At 40.7% G+C, this 15,160-nt stretch overlaps 1 long non-coding RNA gene across 1 annotated transcript in view; it reads left to right on the top strand.

The window, feature by feature from the left end:
- The window catches only part of LOC107293425, a 38,587-nt gene extending 25,810 nt beyond the window's left edge, over positions 1 to 12,777 (top strand). The window contains exon 3 of the long non-coding RNA XR_001549026.1: positions 12,658 to 12,777. This is a non-coding gene — a long non-coding RNA (uncharacterized LOC107293425). The remainder of the gene's footprint in view (positions 1 to 12,657) is intronic.
- The last annotated feature ends 2,383 nt before the right edge of the window (positions 12,778 to 15,160 follow it).

Genomic DNA, 15,160 nt, shown 5'->3' with positions numbered 1-15,160 from the left:
TTCCCCGCATGGCTCCCCAGCCACGTGCGCCTGGGACGGGGCCAGCCCGGGAAAGGGACTTCCTGGCCGCCCTTCTCCCAGGGGGCGGGACACCCGGGCGCAGGGCCAATGAGGAGCCCTGCGAGGGGGCAAGTCCCATGAGAGAGAGAGAGAGAGAGACAGAAGTGCAAGTGCCTCTCTCTCTCTCTCTCTCTCTCTCATGGGACTTGCCGGAGGGCCGTGGGAGGGCCGCATTTACATACCGCAGGGAGGGCTGTTCGAGGGCCGGATTAAACCGGGCCGCGGGCCGCAAATGGCCCGCGGGCCGGACTTTGGACATGCCTGTGTTAGGGGGATAAAAATGCCAAATCCAGTCTAAAAATCTGGCTGACTGTGGGACAAGCCATAATAATAATAAGAATAATAGCACACCAACTCCTCAATAGCTTGAGATCCTAAAGCCCATTGAGGCTTTTAAATGGTTTTAGAGGCCTTCCCCAATGAGAAGAAGCCAAGGACGACTGAGGCAGTGTGTTCCCCAGTTGTTTGGAGTAAGCAGGCAGAATCATTCTTCGTATGGTGGACCCTGCTATTTCCCTGTGCTTTTCCATACAGGACTTTATAGATAATTACCAGTGCTTTGAATTCAGCCCAGATACCTATTGGTTGCCACTGTGGCAACCCCAAGATAGGAATAATTCAGCAGTAACATGGTTTCCTGGTCAGCTCGCTGGCTTTCATATTCTGTACCAGTTGCCTCTTCTGAGTGTCTTCAAAGGCAGCCTTATGGAGTGATAGAAAAAAACAATGTCAGCAGCTACAAATGTGCAGATAAGAAAACTAGCAGACCGGAAGAATAAGAGATTGACAAGCAGTAATGCCTGGATTAAGACTGACCAGACCCCAAAAAGCTAGTTTCTAGGCCAGGTTTAGATAGCCGTTGCCTCAGTCTTATTAGTGTAGCCTTTCCTAGCCTGGTGCCCCACATCATGCTTACAAGTATAAGTAATAGGAAGCTTTTGATGTTTATTGAATGATATATTTTAAGTTCTTGGTTTTAACAGAAGCCGTAACAAAGCTTCATCATTCTATCCTAAATTAGGGTTAGTAGAATCCTTAATTATATTGCAGCTTAGATGTAGACTTGTGTAAAAGTCATCCCAGAATATGGCTTTTGAATGCATTTGTTTATATTTCTCAACTGCCTTGCAGATAACCCCAATCTTGACTTCCTGTCTTCCGTGAATGTGGTTTGAATTGATAGATTTTCTTTCCACTGTAAAAACAAATTGAAATATATTTTGAAGTTACTCTAAATTAGGAGGGTCAAACTCCCAGGACAAAACTGCACCCACCCCATTGCCGGCAATGGGAAAAAAGTTCTGATACGTTGCGCGCGATGTCACGTGATGTTGCGAGTTTGACATGTCTGCTCTAAATGAATAGTTAATAAATTTCATAGCTGTTTAAGTTGGTCTCAGCTAATCAGATACTTTGTTGAACTGAGCTAGGTACCCTGACAAAGATACGTCATACAGCACCGTAATCTCTTGACTACTTTTTCCAAGCTTTCACCATATTATTTTCACCTATTTCTGCCATCATAAATATTACAGATTTTCTTTTAGTAAAAACTACAATTTTCAAATCGGCTAATGTTGCATCAGGTATCTGCTATTCCAGCAGTGTCATGGGGATGAAGATTCATTAATTTAGTAAATAAGTTTATATAAGCACCCAACTACACACAGTGGCTCCAGGTAGCGTACAACATTAAAAGTCCACAGGGTTTTTTTTTTTTAAAAAAATCACAATTATATTCTCCCCTCTCCGTGGTAACAACATCTCCTAATGGGGTCCCCAAGCCCACTGACAAAACTAGGTATTCAAGGCCTTGCAGAAAAGCAACAGGGCAGGTGCCATCTTATCTGTGGGGAAATGATGTTCCAAAGGGAGGGAGCCATGACAGAGAAGGCCCTTTTCCTAGGTCCCACCAGATGTAGGTCCTTGCTGGTTGGAACCTGCAACATATTCTGCCTTCCTGCTCTGGTGGACTAGGAAGATGTAATTGGGGAGAGGTGATCTGTCAAATAACCTGGAGACAAGCCATCTAACATTCAGTTAGAATTTTCTTTCCAAATTAGTTATTGCTTCCAATAGCTGTACATTTCAGATTAGGAAGTGGTTGAGATGTGTTTGATTAGGAAGTTTTCATCTATTAGATTATTACAGTCAAAGAGTTCACTGTAAAAAGGAGTTAAAACTGTTACTAATTTCAAATGCAGAAGTTCTACATCTATGCTTTAAAGTGCTGGTTTAATAGTGGGAACAAGTTACTTGAAAGACCGTGCTTTCCAATATATTATCAAAATCTTCAAATAGAGTTTATTTACAGCATTTTGAGGCTCTTGAGATGTTGGATTTCAACTTGCATAATTCTCAATCAGAATAGAGCTGGACGGGACCTTAGGGGTCTTCTAGTCCAACCCTCTGCTCCAGCAGGAGACCCTATATCCTAATCAGACAGGTGGCTGTCCAGTCTTTTCTTAAAAACCTCCAGTGATGAAGCACCTATAACAGTGATGGCGAATCTTTTAGAGACCGAGTGCCCAAACTGCAACCCAAAACCCACTTATGCATCGTCGGATGCTGGGTGGGTGTGGCCCATAGGGTGGTGTGGCCCATAGGGTGGTGTGGCCCATTGGCTGAGCGTGGCTGCGGTGGTAACAGCAGACTGGGTAGGACTAAAAAGTTCAATCAATCAATTCCAACTTTGTGAGATTCCCCCCGAGAAGTTGAAATTGACTGATTGATTGAACCTTTTTTTTTTTTTTTTGCACACGGCAGAGGCGTAAAGTGAAAAGGTTTTTATAAAACCCAGCTGAAGGCCTAGGACTGGGGCGACGGCGCGCATGCCCACAGAGAGGGCTCTGAGTGCCGCTTCTGGCACCTGTGCCATAGGTTCGCCACCACTGACCTATAACTTCTGGGGGCAAGCTGTTCCTCTGGTTAATTATCCTCACCGTTAGGAAATTTCTCCTTAATTCCAGGGAGCTTTGATTAGCCTACAGGTGCTTTGGAAAATAAGATGATCCAAGGCCTGGAGACTAAAACATATGAAGAAAGGCTGCAGGACTTGGGTTTGGCTAGTCTAAAGAAAAAAAGAAATAGGAGTGACATGATAGCAGTATTCCAGTATTTGAGAGGCTGCCACAAAGAAGAGGGGGTCAAATTATTCTCCAGAACACCAGAGGGCAGGACAAGAAACAATGGTTGGAAATTGATCAAAGAGAGAAGCAACCTGGAATTAAGAAGAAAGTTCCTATCAGTGAGGACAATTAACCAGTGGAACAGCTTGCCTTCAGAAATCTTGGGTGCTCCATCACTGGAGGTTTTTAAGAAGAGACTGGACAGTCACTTGTCTGAGATGGTATAGGTCAGTGATGGTGAACCTTTTAGAGATCGAGTGCCCAAAAACTGGCCCCGCCCCCACTCTGCCCCATCCCCCTGTCCCCCTGCCCACAGGGCCACTCACCACCTCCACGGCCCGCCGCAGATCGCCCAGGCAGCCCAGCAGTGCTATGGCGGCCACACCCTCTGCTCGCACTCTGCAGCATCAACTGCATGATGGGGTGTGAGGGCAGAATCTTGTCTATGCTGCCTGGCTGCCATGTCCTTGGCTGCGCTGCTCCATGTGGGCCACGCTCGAGGGGGGCTGCTGGAGAGGAGGGGGCTGCGGGGGGAGGCAAGGCTGGGGCAATGACACGTGTGCCCACAGAGAGGGCTCCGAGTGCCGCTTTTGGCACCCGTGCCATAGGTTCACCACCACTGGTATAGGTTCTGCTGCTTGAGTGGGGAGCTGGACTAGAAGACCTCCAAGGTCCTTTCCAGTTCTATTCTATTCTTTGTGGCAGCCCCTCACATACTGGAATACTACTATCATGTCATCTCTAGTTTTTCTTTTCTCTAGACTGTCCATACCCAATTCCTGCAACTGTTCATCATATGTTTTTGTCTCTAGGCCCTTAATCATCGTAGTTGGTCATCTTTGCACTTTTTCCAAAGTCTCAGCATCTGTTTTGTAATGTGGTGACCAAAACTGGATGTGCAGTATTCCAGGTGTGGTCTCACTAAGGATTTATAAAGTGGTACTAATACTTCACGCGATTTTGATTCTATGCCTCTGTTTATAGAACCAAGGATTGTGTTAGCTTTTTTGGCTGCTGCTGCACATTGCTATCTTATATTTAAGTGATGGTCCACTAGGACTCCAAGGTCCCTCTCACAGTTACTCTTTTTCAGCCAGGTTTTGCCTAATCTGTACTTGTATCTTTGATTTTTCCTGCAAAGTAAAACCTTGCTTTTCTCCACATTAAATTTCATGTTGTTGGATAGCGTCCATTGTTCAAGCCTGTCAGGATTTTTTCTGGATCCTGAACTTGTCTTCTGGGCTATTGGCTATTCCTGCCAGTTTAGTATCATCTGCAAATTTGATGTCTTCCCCTTCTATTCCCTCACCTAAGTCATTTATGAAGATATTGAAAAGTACTGGACCTAAGACGGAGTCTTGTGGTACCCCATTGCTTACTTCTCTCCATATGGCTGTAGTACCATTAAGGACTACTCATTGAGTACAATTTGTCAGCCAGTTACAAATCCATCTGGTGGTGATGCTGTCTATCCCACACTTACGGTCTACTTTGTCGAATGCCTTGCTGAACTCTAAGTATACTATGTCCACAGCATTTCACTGGTCTACTAATTTTGTCAAAGAATGAAATAAGATTGGTTTGGTATAATCTGTTTTTAACCAACCTGTGCTGGCTACTAGTTATAACTTTGCTTCTAGATGTTCACAGATTTGTTTTTTGATTATTATTTTTTCAGTATCTTCACAGATATTGATGTTAGGATGATTGGTCTATAGTTTCTTGGGTCTGCTTTTTTTCTTTTCTTTTTTGAAGATGGGAACCATAGCAGCTCTTTTCCAATCCTCCAGTTCCCCAGTGCTCCAGGGTTTTTTAAAGATATGGCATAATGGTTCTGAGATAACATCTGCCAGCTCCTTCAGAACACTGGGATGTAATCCATCAGGTCCCAGTGATTTATATTTATCAAGATCAGACAAGTGTTATCTTACCATTTTCTTGCTTATTTTAATTTTTATTTCTAGTCTGTCTTTTACAGTTAAGTTTTTGATAGGTTGGGCTATAGTTTCTTTTTGCGTGAAGATTGATGCAAAGAATGAGTTAAGCAGCTTTGCTTTCTCTCTACTGCCTGTTACTTCCTTGCCATCTTCTCTCTTAAGTGAACTGACTGCTTCCTTGACTTTTTTCTTGTTATTTATATGTTGAAAGAAACTTTTTAAATTATCTTTGACTTTTGTTGCAATTCTTTGTTCATTCTGAGCCTTTGCTTTCCTGACTTCATCTCTGCAGATTCAGGCTATCTGCTGATATTCTGCCTTAGTTATGTGTCCCTCTTTCCATTTTTTGTATTTATCCTTTATGTCTTTCAGTTTTTCAGAGAAGTCTTTGTGCATCCATGCTGGTTTCTTTTTGGATTTCTTGTTTTTCTTTTTCAGTGGTATTGTGTTGGACTGGGCTTTTATGATCAAATCAAATTTTTCAGAGTTTCTCACATTTCCTGAGTTGCTTTCCCTTTTAGGATTTGTATCCATAGAATTTTTCTTAGGCTCTCTCTGCGTTTGTTAAAATCAGCTTTTTTAAAGTTTAAGACACTGGTTGGATTATATTCTGTTGCTTGTGTAATGTTATATTATGTTGCTATTCTTTTCTGCATAATTAAAGACTATCTGGTTGGAATGGGGGAGTTTTAATCAACAGGTAAGACAGCATTAAGTTCAAAAAGGCTGTTTCAATCAAAGAAGTTAGCTTGTTTTCATCCCTATAAACATCTAGTTCAGCTTTTAAGTAAATCTTACCATTTTTCAAAATCTGTATTTTAATTCTGACTCACTGAGATTTAGTTTTGCATTTATGCTGATGTGTGATTTCACAACCATTTTTAATTTCTTATTTAAATATTTTAGCCTCTGAGAGTAATGTTTTTAATTATTATTGGGCAACAGACAAATGCCAAGGTAGGTGATAGCACTTGGCTAACCTTTTCTAGTCTCAGAAGTTAATCAGGTTCAGGCTTGGTTAGTGTTTGTACAAGAGACTCCCAGGGAATATCAGAGCTGCAGGCTAGACTAAGAAGTTGAAAACATCATAGAAAAGGGGGATACAAACCATTTTCCCACTGTTGTTAAGACAACTGGATGGATATTTCATCAGGTGTCAACCTGAATTCAAAGGAGATGTTATCTTCGTCACATGCATGCAATAATATTATATTCCCCAACACAGGGGCAGGACTTGTGATTAGCCCTTGGGTTTGTTGTTTTGGAATTATAGTCCAACTGTTTTGGAGAGCATCTGGTTATAGAAGGCTATTGCATACAATTTGGGTTTGTTTTTTGTTTTAAATATGCATTTCTATTTTAAAAATTGATGTGGCTATTAAGATGAATTTTGGAAGCCTAAGAACTACAGAATAAGATCAAGCAAAGCAAAATTTAGTGCTTTGTTCAATATCCCTTTTGTTCTTGGTGCCAGTTGTAAATCGTTGTCTGGTGGTTATGTGTTTGGATCTGCATGGAACTGCTTGCTAGTAATGGAGGAGAGTGGTAGACTGAATTGTTAATTTCCTGCTTGCTATGGTTACTATAGTTTCCCCACAGTTCTCCTGCATAACTTTTAACTTCTTAAGACCAGCAGTCTTAGCAGTTTGCTAAGGGTCTTGATCAACCTGTTTCAGCTTCCTGCCGTCCACAGGAGGAGAAGGAAGGCATTAAACCAGTGTTTCTCAACCTTGACAATTTTAAGGCATGTGGACTTCAACTCCCAGAATTCCACAGCCAGCATTGCTGGCTGTGGAATTCTGGGAGTTGAAGTCCACATGCCTTAAAATTGTCAAGGTTGAGAAACACTGCATTAAACACTTGCAAGGCCACAATAGCTACCTGATGCAGGTCAGTGTTCTGGTTTGTAGGTTACATGAAAGAAAGGTGAGGGAGGTTTTCACTATATTGCTGCTGTTACCAGGGATAGAATAAAGAGCCCAGTCAAGTTCAAGTGTAATCTTATGAGTCTTAATTCTGCTGGTGCTGTCATGAACTATGAGTAAAAAGGCAACAAGAATAACCTGTATTTGCTACCTGTGGGTTGTCTGCTGCCTGCTTGGAGCGGCTACTTCAGTCTCATTAAAATCTTCCATGTGCACTTCTGGAAGTTCTATGGTTTTATGCAAATCAGCGGAGAAATGATACCAGGAGGAAATGGGATATTTGAAAGCTAGAACTTTAAGCTGCCACCCAAAGTCTCCAGTTCTCCAAACATCCATAGCTGTGGAGCAACTTCCTCACTATCCTTTATAAGGGCTGGTGGAGTTTTTTTGAATCACATTTTTATTTTTCAAAATTCTGCTTTATCACATGCAGAGAGGACTGAATGTACCCTGCTTTGGCACAGATGTCTTCCTGCAGCCAAAGAAGGAAGCAGCTGTCTTCCTGGATTTAGGGTGACCCTCCTAGTCCTTTTACCCCATTAAGCTGTCAGGGAGGAACAGCAGAACGGGGACTTGTGTGACCCAGAAGATTAGGATAAAGCAGAAGAAAGAAAAGTGCAGAAAGGTGGAGAAAAGCACCTTTATTTTTCAGTGGTAGCATTGAGAATGGTGATAAAAAATACCAAGGCTGTGGGCACTAATTTGGAAAATATACTGTACAACATGGAATGTGGGCATTCCTTTAAGCGTAGCGATTTGAATATGTCTGCCTCTTTATAAAGAAATCTGCATTGGCTTTTCTAAAATTTGCACAATTAAAAGAGTTCATCTAGATATCATTTCTTGGATAAGTTATCGCTCCCAAGTGTCAAACCTTATGCTTTATGAGAACTATGTCTGCAGAGATTGATGCATGTTACTTTAGGGCAGTGGTGGCAAACCTATGGCATGGGTGCCAGAGGCGGCACTCAGAGCCCTCTCTGTGGGCACGCGCGCCGTCGCCCCAGTCCTAGGCCTTCAGCTGGGTTTTATAAAACCTTTTCACTTTAGGCCTCTGCCGCCGTGTACAAAAAAAAAAAAGGTTCAATCAATCAGTCAATTTCAACTTCTCACGGAAAAAAAAAGATCTTGCAAAGTTGGAATTGATTGATTGAACTTTTTAGTCCTACCCAGTCTGCCATTACCACCGTAGTCATGCCCACCCAATGGGCCACACCCACCTGGCACCCGATGATGCAAAAGTGGGTTTTGGGTTGCAGTTTGGGCACTTGGTCTCTAAAAGGTTCGCCATCAGTGCTTTAGGGCCTGGTTCACTTGTTGTCTTATGGCTAAACCACAATGAGATTTGTTTGTGTTGTGAAAATGCTGGGCTTGAGAGAGTCATGCCCAGGTTTATCCTAGTTGGGGAAACTCATTAGGTAGCATAAGGCCAATTTCCCATCCCAGCCTCTTCTTCTCGGTGGCTGTGGCAAAAAAAATCAAGAGAGATCCTCTGTATGTTCCTTTATAGGTAGTCCTCAACTTACAACATTTCATTTAGAAACCTTTCGAAGCTACAACAGCACTGAAAAAAATGACTTTTGGCCATTTTTCACACTTTAAACTATTGCAGCATCTTGATGGTCAGGTGATCAAAACTCAGACACTTGACAATTGACTCATATTTATTATGATGGTTGCCGTATCCCGAAGTCATGTGATCACTTTTTGTGACCTTCTGACAAGCAAAGTCAATGGGGAAGCCAGATTCATAACAGCCATGTTACTAACTTAACAACTGCAGTGATTTGCTTAACAACTGTAGCAAGATAGGTAATAAAATCAGGCAAAATTCATTTAAAAACTGTCTCGCTTAGCAACATAACTTTTGAATTCAATCATGATCGTAAGTCAAGGACTACCTGTATATTCCCAGAAGAAAGGCAGGATAATACTCTAGCAAATAATGTTTTGCTTGCCATGTTACCCAACCATTTTGGTTTGGCTTAGTTTGGTTTATATCAGGGGTTCCCAACCAGGGGTGCTCACACCCCCTGGGGGTGCGAGATGATATTCCAGGGGGTACGAAAACTTGGATTTTCAAAATTATAGTGTATGTGCATAATTCGTTGCCATTATTTCGAACTTTTGTAAGGGTGTGAGAATATATCAGAAGCGTTCTAGGGGTGCGGGGTATAGAAAAGGTTGGGAACCACTGGTTTATATCATGTTGTAGTTGAATCTACTCCTTGGTACTTATCAATGAATCATGGTGAAGCAAAATGTGGGTTACTTTAAATGTAAATTCATTTAGAATATAGGGATTGAATGATGAACTAAATTGAAACATTTAAAATTATTTCCATTTTATATGGTCAGGCATATAAACATTTAATTATCCATGTAAAAGTGACAGGCATGCACATAAAACACATATTACTGCCAGAAATTCTCTCCTTGTATCTTCTCTGGTTTCACTAAATTTCAATACTATAGACTATTCATCTTAACCAACCTTGGTTTGGCTATAAAAAAGACTAACCATGGTTTTTAAAAAGGCTGTTTCAACTGACTGGGTTTGCTCAACACATTAAGGTACAACATTTTGTAAACAAAAATACTTCAGTTCATATGTAAAACCAAACACTCATAAATTTTAGGGAGATATGAGTTTAAACATGCTTGGAGTAAACACATATCTGTCATCGACAAAATTTTTAAAAATAAAACAAAAAAATAAATAAATACATAAATTAAAAACAAAACAAAACTCAAAAGGTAGACTTCATAGTCCACTAGGACTTTTTCTGCCATCAGTTTTCTATGTTTTTATATATGAAATTGTTCTTAGCCTTAATCACAGTCACTAATGCAATACTCAACTTTTACTGGAGGGGAAATTTACACAAGACAGCAAAGTCTGGGGAAAGGGAGTACAGAAATTTGTGGTTCACCCTCCATTTTACAACCACAATTAAAAGGTGGCTCTAAATTGCAACTCCATCTCTCCAGCATTAGTCATGATATAAACACAGTATGAATTGCTACATACCGTACTTCATAAACAGGTAGTTCTATGACATCTGTGACATTTGTGGAGTTTTTAATATTTGCCAGAATAAATAAGTGCAAACCTACACAAAAAGGGGCCCTGTGGTTTTTCAATTTTATCTTATTTATTTGCAAAAAAATCAACAGCAACTAACATCTGTTTAAAGAACTAACTGATGAGTAATAAAGAGTAATGATCCTGTTAAAAATAGAAATGTTGGGCCAGCAAACAGACATAACCACAAATAATAACAGTCAGAGTGAATTAAAAATCTAGAAACAAAACAGATACCTATCACAAAATCTTGTGTAAAACTAAATAATTGGTTTTGATACTGATGGAAAATTAGTATTATTTAATATAAAATCATTAAAATTAATATTAGTATCCCACATATTGCTTTGGTAAGACCACACTTAGAATACTGTGTCCAATTCTGGTCACTGTGATTCAAAAAAGATGTTGAGATTCTAGAACGAGTGCAGAGAAGAGCAACAAAGATGATTAGGGGGCTGAAAGCCAAAACATGAAGAACGGTTGCAGGAATTGGGTATGTCTAGTCCAGGGGTAGGCAACCTTGGCTCTTTTATGACTCCTTGACTTCAGCTCCCAGAATTCCTGAGCCAGCATGGCTCAGCTTGGAAACCTCTCCTTTTCCCCTCAGCATGGCTGGCTCAGGAATTCCGGGAGTTGAAGTCCACAAGTCATAAAAGAGCCAAGGTTGCCTACCCCTGGCCTAGTCTAACAAAAAGAAGGAGTAGGGATAACATGATAGCAATCTTCCAATATTTGAGGGGTGGTCACAAAGGAAGAGGGGGACAACTCTATTCTCCAAAGAACCTGAGGGCCGAGACAAGAAATAACAGGTGAAAACTTATAGAGAGATCTCAACCTAAAACTAAGGAGAAATTTTCTGATAGTGAGAACAATTTATCAGTGGAATAGTTTGCCTTCAGAAGTTATGGATGCTTCATCACTAGAGGTATTCAAGAAGAAATTGGATAGCCATTTGTCCCGAATGGTATAGGGCAGTGGTGACGAATCTATGGCACGGGTGCCAGAGGCGGCACTCAGAGCCCTCTCTGTGGGCATGCGCGCCATCGCCCCAGTCCTAGGCCTTCAGCTGGGTTTTATAAAACCTTTTCGCTTTAGGCCTCCGTCACCATGTGCAAAAAAAAAAAAAAGGTTCAATCAGTCAATTTCAACTTCTTGCGGGAAAAAGAAAGATCTTGCAAAGTTGGAATTGATTGATTGAACTTTTTAGTCCCACCCAGTCGCCATTACCACAGCAGCCACGCCCACCCAATGGGCCACGCCCACCCAATTGGCAACACCCAGCCAATAGGCCACACCCACCCGGCACTCGACGATGCATAAGTGGGTTTTGAGTTGCAGTTTGGGCACTCAGTCTCTAAAAGGTTCGCCATCACTGGTATAGGGTCTCCTGCTTAAGCAGGGGGTTGGACTAGAAGATTTCCAAGGTCCCTTCCAACTCTGTTATTTTGTTGTTCTGTTAAAAGCAGTAATTTTTTTTAAAATATTGGAAACGATCAAAGAAAAGACTAGCATGTTCTTTCTTTGGTGGTCTTTTCATTTCCTACATCATCTTATGATAAGGACATTGACACACTGTATACACATTATCTAGTTCTGTGGAGTGATATATAAATCTTATGAATGAGTAAACAGATCTGTCAGGAGTGCAGATCGTCATGATTTACAAAAAGTTAATGTGACAAAAATCTAATACATTGCAGCTACCACAAAAGGTATCAAATATGATGATGATGATGATGATGATGGAAGGGAGCTTGGAGGTCATCTAATGTCCAACCCCTTGCTCAGGCAGGAAACCCTATACCATTTCAGACAAATGGTTGTCCATTCTCTTCTCAAAACGTCCAGTGTTGGAGCATTCACCGCTTCTGGAGGCAGGTTGTTCCACTGGTTAATTGTTCTAACTGTCAGGAAGTTTCTCCTTAGTTCTAGGTTACTTCTCTCCTTGATTAGTTTCCATCCATTGCTTCTTGTCCTGCCTTCAGGCGCTTTGGAGAATAGCTTGACTCCCTCTTCTTTGTGGCAGCCCCTGAGATATTGGAATACTGCTATCATGTCCCCCCTCGTCCTTCTCTTCATTAAATTAGACATACCCAATTCCAGAAACCGTTCCTTATATGTTTTAGCCTCCAGTCCTCTAATCATATTTGTTGCTCTTCTCTGTACCCTGTATTCTGTACTCTGTTCTCTGTACTATGGGAAACATAGATTTGATTCTGATAATACTAAGCTAGGATTTTAAAATTATGGTTTATTGATCAAGCCATAATGGTCTGGTTCACCCATAACACTAAACCATATAGTGATTAGATTTATACAGCAAACAAGCCAGGCTATATATGATCCAGACCAATATTATAACAAACTGTTATGGGTAACTACAACTTAACTGCCAAATATTTCAGCACATCTGCATCAGTAGGAAAGAATTATGTTTGCTTTCTATGTAACATAGTTTACACTAGAAAAACCTATGCCTGTAGTTTGCTTACATCGCATTCTCATATTTGTTTCTCTAGGCCAGAAATGTGCACAATGGCGAGTTGGCTGCAGTTAAAATTATCAAACTAGAACAAGGTAAGCATTTCTCTATTTTCTAATGGTACTGAATTGTTTTCTTAATCACACTGCTAATCAAATTCTTATTCCAAAGAACTGGAGCCGTTCTCTCTTTATTTCATTTTATCTCCTTCAGCAGTAACCCTGGGATAAAAGCCAGTCTTTGAATAAAGGTCAGGCACCAAAACTTCAAGGATACTTCAAGAGGAATTAAATTTGTCCACCCCCACCAGTCCCCTCCCTTCGGTTTTAGTTTTTTATATTCTGTGCCACATTTTTGGAGAAATATTAGGCTGGGATTCTGGCTAAACGGAGAGCAAACCCCATGTTCTTCCTATTTCTGTTTAATACTATCTTCTACTATTTTCTACTTTGTCTACCTATCATAGCTGAATTGGACTGATTTTCTCCCCCTGAAACATGGCATACTAGTTGCAGTCCATTGCCTTCACATTTTAAAAAGTTGAGGGAGATCAGATGTCTTTCCATTGTAATATAGAACACTGTTAACAATTTCAGCTTATTTCCTTTTTTGGGGCACAAACATCTGGATCTTAATATGAGTTAAGATCCTGGATTAATGTTTCTCAATTTTTAAAAAGCATGGACCACTAAATAAACAATCAAAAAATGCAATGAGCACCCAATTAAACAACACTGTCTCTACATTTTTGCATTTAAGAGCATGAGAATTCACTTTTCTGATGAATAACAATTTTACAGTGGTTGTATTTGTATGGCTTTCCATCTTCTCCCATTTTAAAGATCTTTTAAAACTAAAATCTGTATCAAAAACATAAGTCCAAAATTTATCATTTTAATTATATTATATACCCCATGCAGTGGTGGGATTCAACCGGTTCGTACCACTGCGGCAGAACCAGTAACTAATTTTTTGTTGCCCAGGCCCAGAATGGACTTCCAGAAGCAGCAACCACACAGAGAACCGGTTGTTCTCATATTTGAATCCCACTACTGACCCCCATGCCATAATGAATATCTAAGCACAAGCTTTCTAGTAAAATTGTTTTTTTAATAAACAGATGAGTCAACGTTGAGTGCATTGAAATCCTATTTTTAGACATTCATTATATTCATATTCACACTTTCCCTTTTCGGATTGCTTGCGTAAAATTAGTTAGCACAATACTGCACTTAGTTCTCTATTTCCAAGGCTATAGGCCTCCAGAGTGACATGCTGGGTATACTCGTATAGACTTACTGATTTTATATGGAGCCTTGTGACATCATAATCTGCTTAATTTACAAACCATTCTCAATATTCTGTAAATCCTGGCTACTTTCCTTTTATTTGTCCTTACAAATGTTGATTGCAACATTTTAGTTCTGCAGCCTGCTGATTGAGTGTAAAACTTGAACTGGAATACTTGGGGTGTGGTAGGCAAACAGCATTTGCAGTGTGGGGTGGAGCATAGGGAATGGTGCCACCTGATTTAGAGATGCATTGGGGAAAATGTTTTCCAAGGTTGCAGACTAGCTTGGGGTTTTGGCTTTGCTGCAGTGCCAATCAGTTAACCATGTCTTGCAGCTGTGCAGATCGAGTGGGATGATAGCCTCCTTCAGTTCATTCAGAAAATATTTTGGATCATCATTCTGATTGAATGGAAGATAAATACTTCATTATATTTACAGTAGCTATATATTTAGTCTGTACAATTTTACTTCATTTTTCAGCCAAAGGGGCTAAGACAGGGGTGTCAAACTGCCGGCCTGCGGGCCGGATGCATCACGCCAAACCACGGCCACCCCATTGCCGGCAATGGGGAAAAAGCCGCGATACATCGCGACACGTGACATGACATTGCAAGTTTGACACCCCTGGGCTAAGAGAACAGCTTGCTTATGTAAAAAGAATAATAACCACAAGAAAAATAGTTTGTCCCTAATCTTACAGTCTCAAAGCCACAACATTTAAAGGAAAAAAGAATGGGGAAGTAAGAAAAGAACTCAGGGACACATGGTTCTTTCAGTGCTCAGATGAAATGGAACCGCTTCAGGGAGAAGGCAGATACTGATTAAATATTAGGGGGGGAAAAAACTCTTCCTAATGATAAGAATTATTTAAGGATGAAACTACCCTGAGCAGTAGTGGATGCATTCAGTCAGAAGTTTAGGATCCAATCTGTCTTTGATGCTTGAATTTGGATTTCTGAACCAAGCGGAGACTAATGAGGGTGATCGCCATGGCCCCGTCCAATTGTCTTATTTTATGAGTCAAACAGTTTCTCATAGAAGTGCTCAGTATTCAGATCTGGAGCAAAGATGCTTTAGATCCAAATACCACCCACTTCTGGGCTGTCAAACAAGCCTGTTGATTTGTCCTTCTGCTCGCAGCTTCTATTCTTCAAGGGTTGGGTAGTTGCCAGGCTGTATGCACAATCAATTGCCATCTGCTGATTGGAATAAAAGCTTATTTTAAGTAGCTGCAGCTGATTAATTTTG

The sequence above is a fragment of the Protobothrops mucrosquamatus genome, unplaced genomic scaffold (genome assembly GCF_001527695.2).
Source record: "Protobothrops mucrosquamatus isolate PMUCROS unplaced genomic scaffold, P.Mucros_1.0 scaffold1609, whole genome shotgun sequence".
Taxonomy (NCBI): domain Eukaryota; kingdom Metazoa; phylum Chordata; class Lepidosauria; order Squamata; family Viperidae; genus Protobothrops; species Protobothrops mucrosquamatus.
Note: the sequence above shows the minus strand (reverse complement) of the source record. Positions and strands in the feature narration are given on the sequence as shown.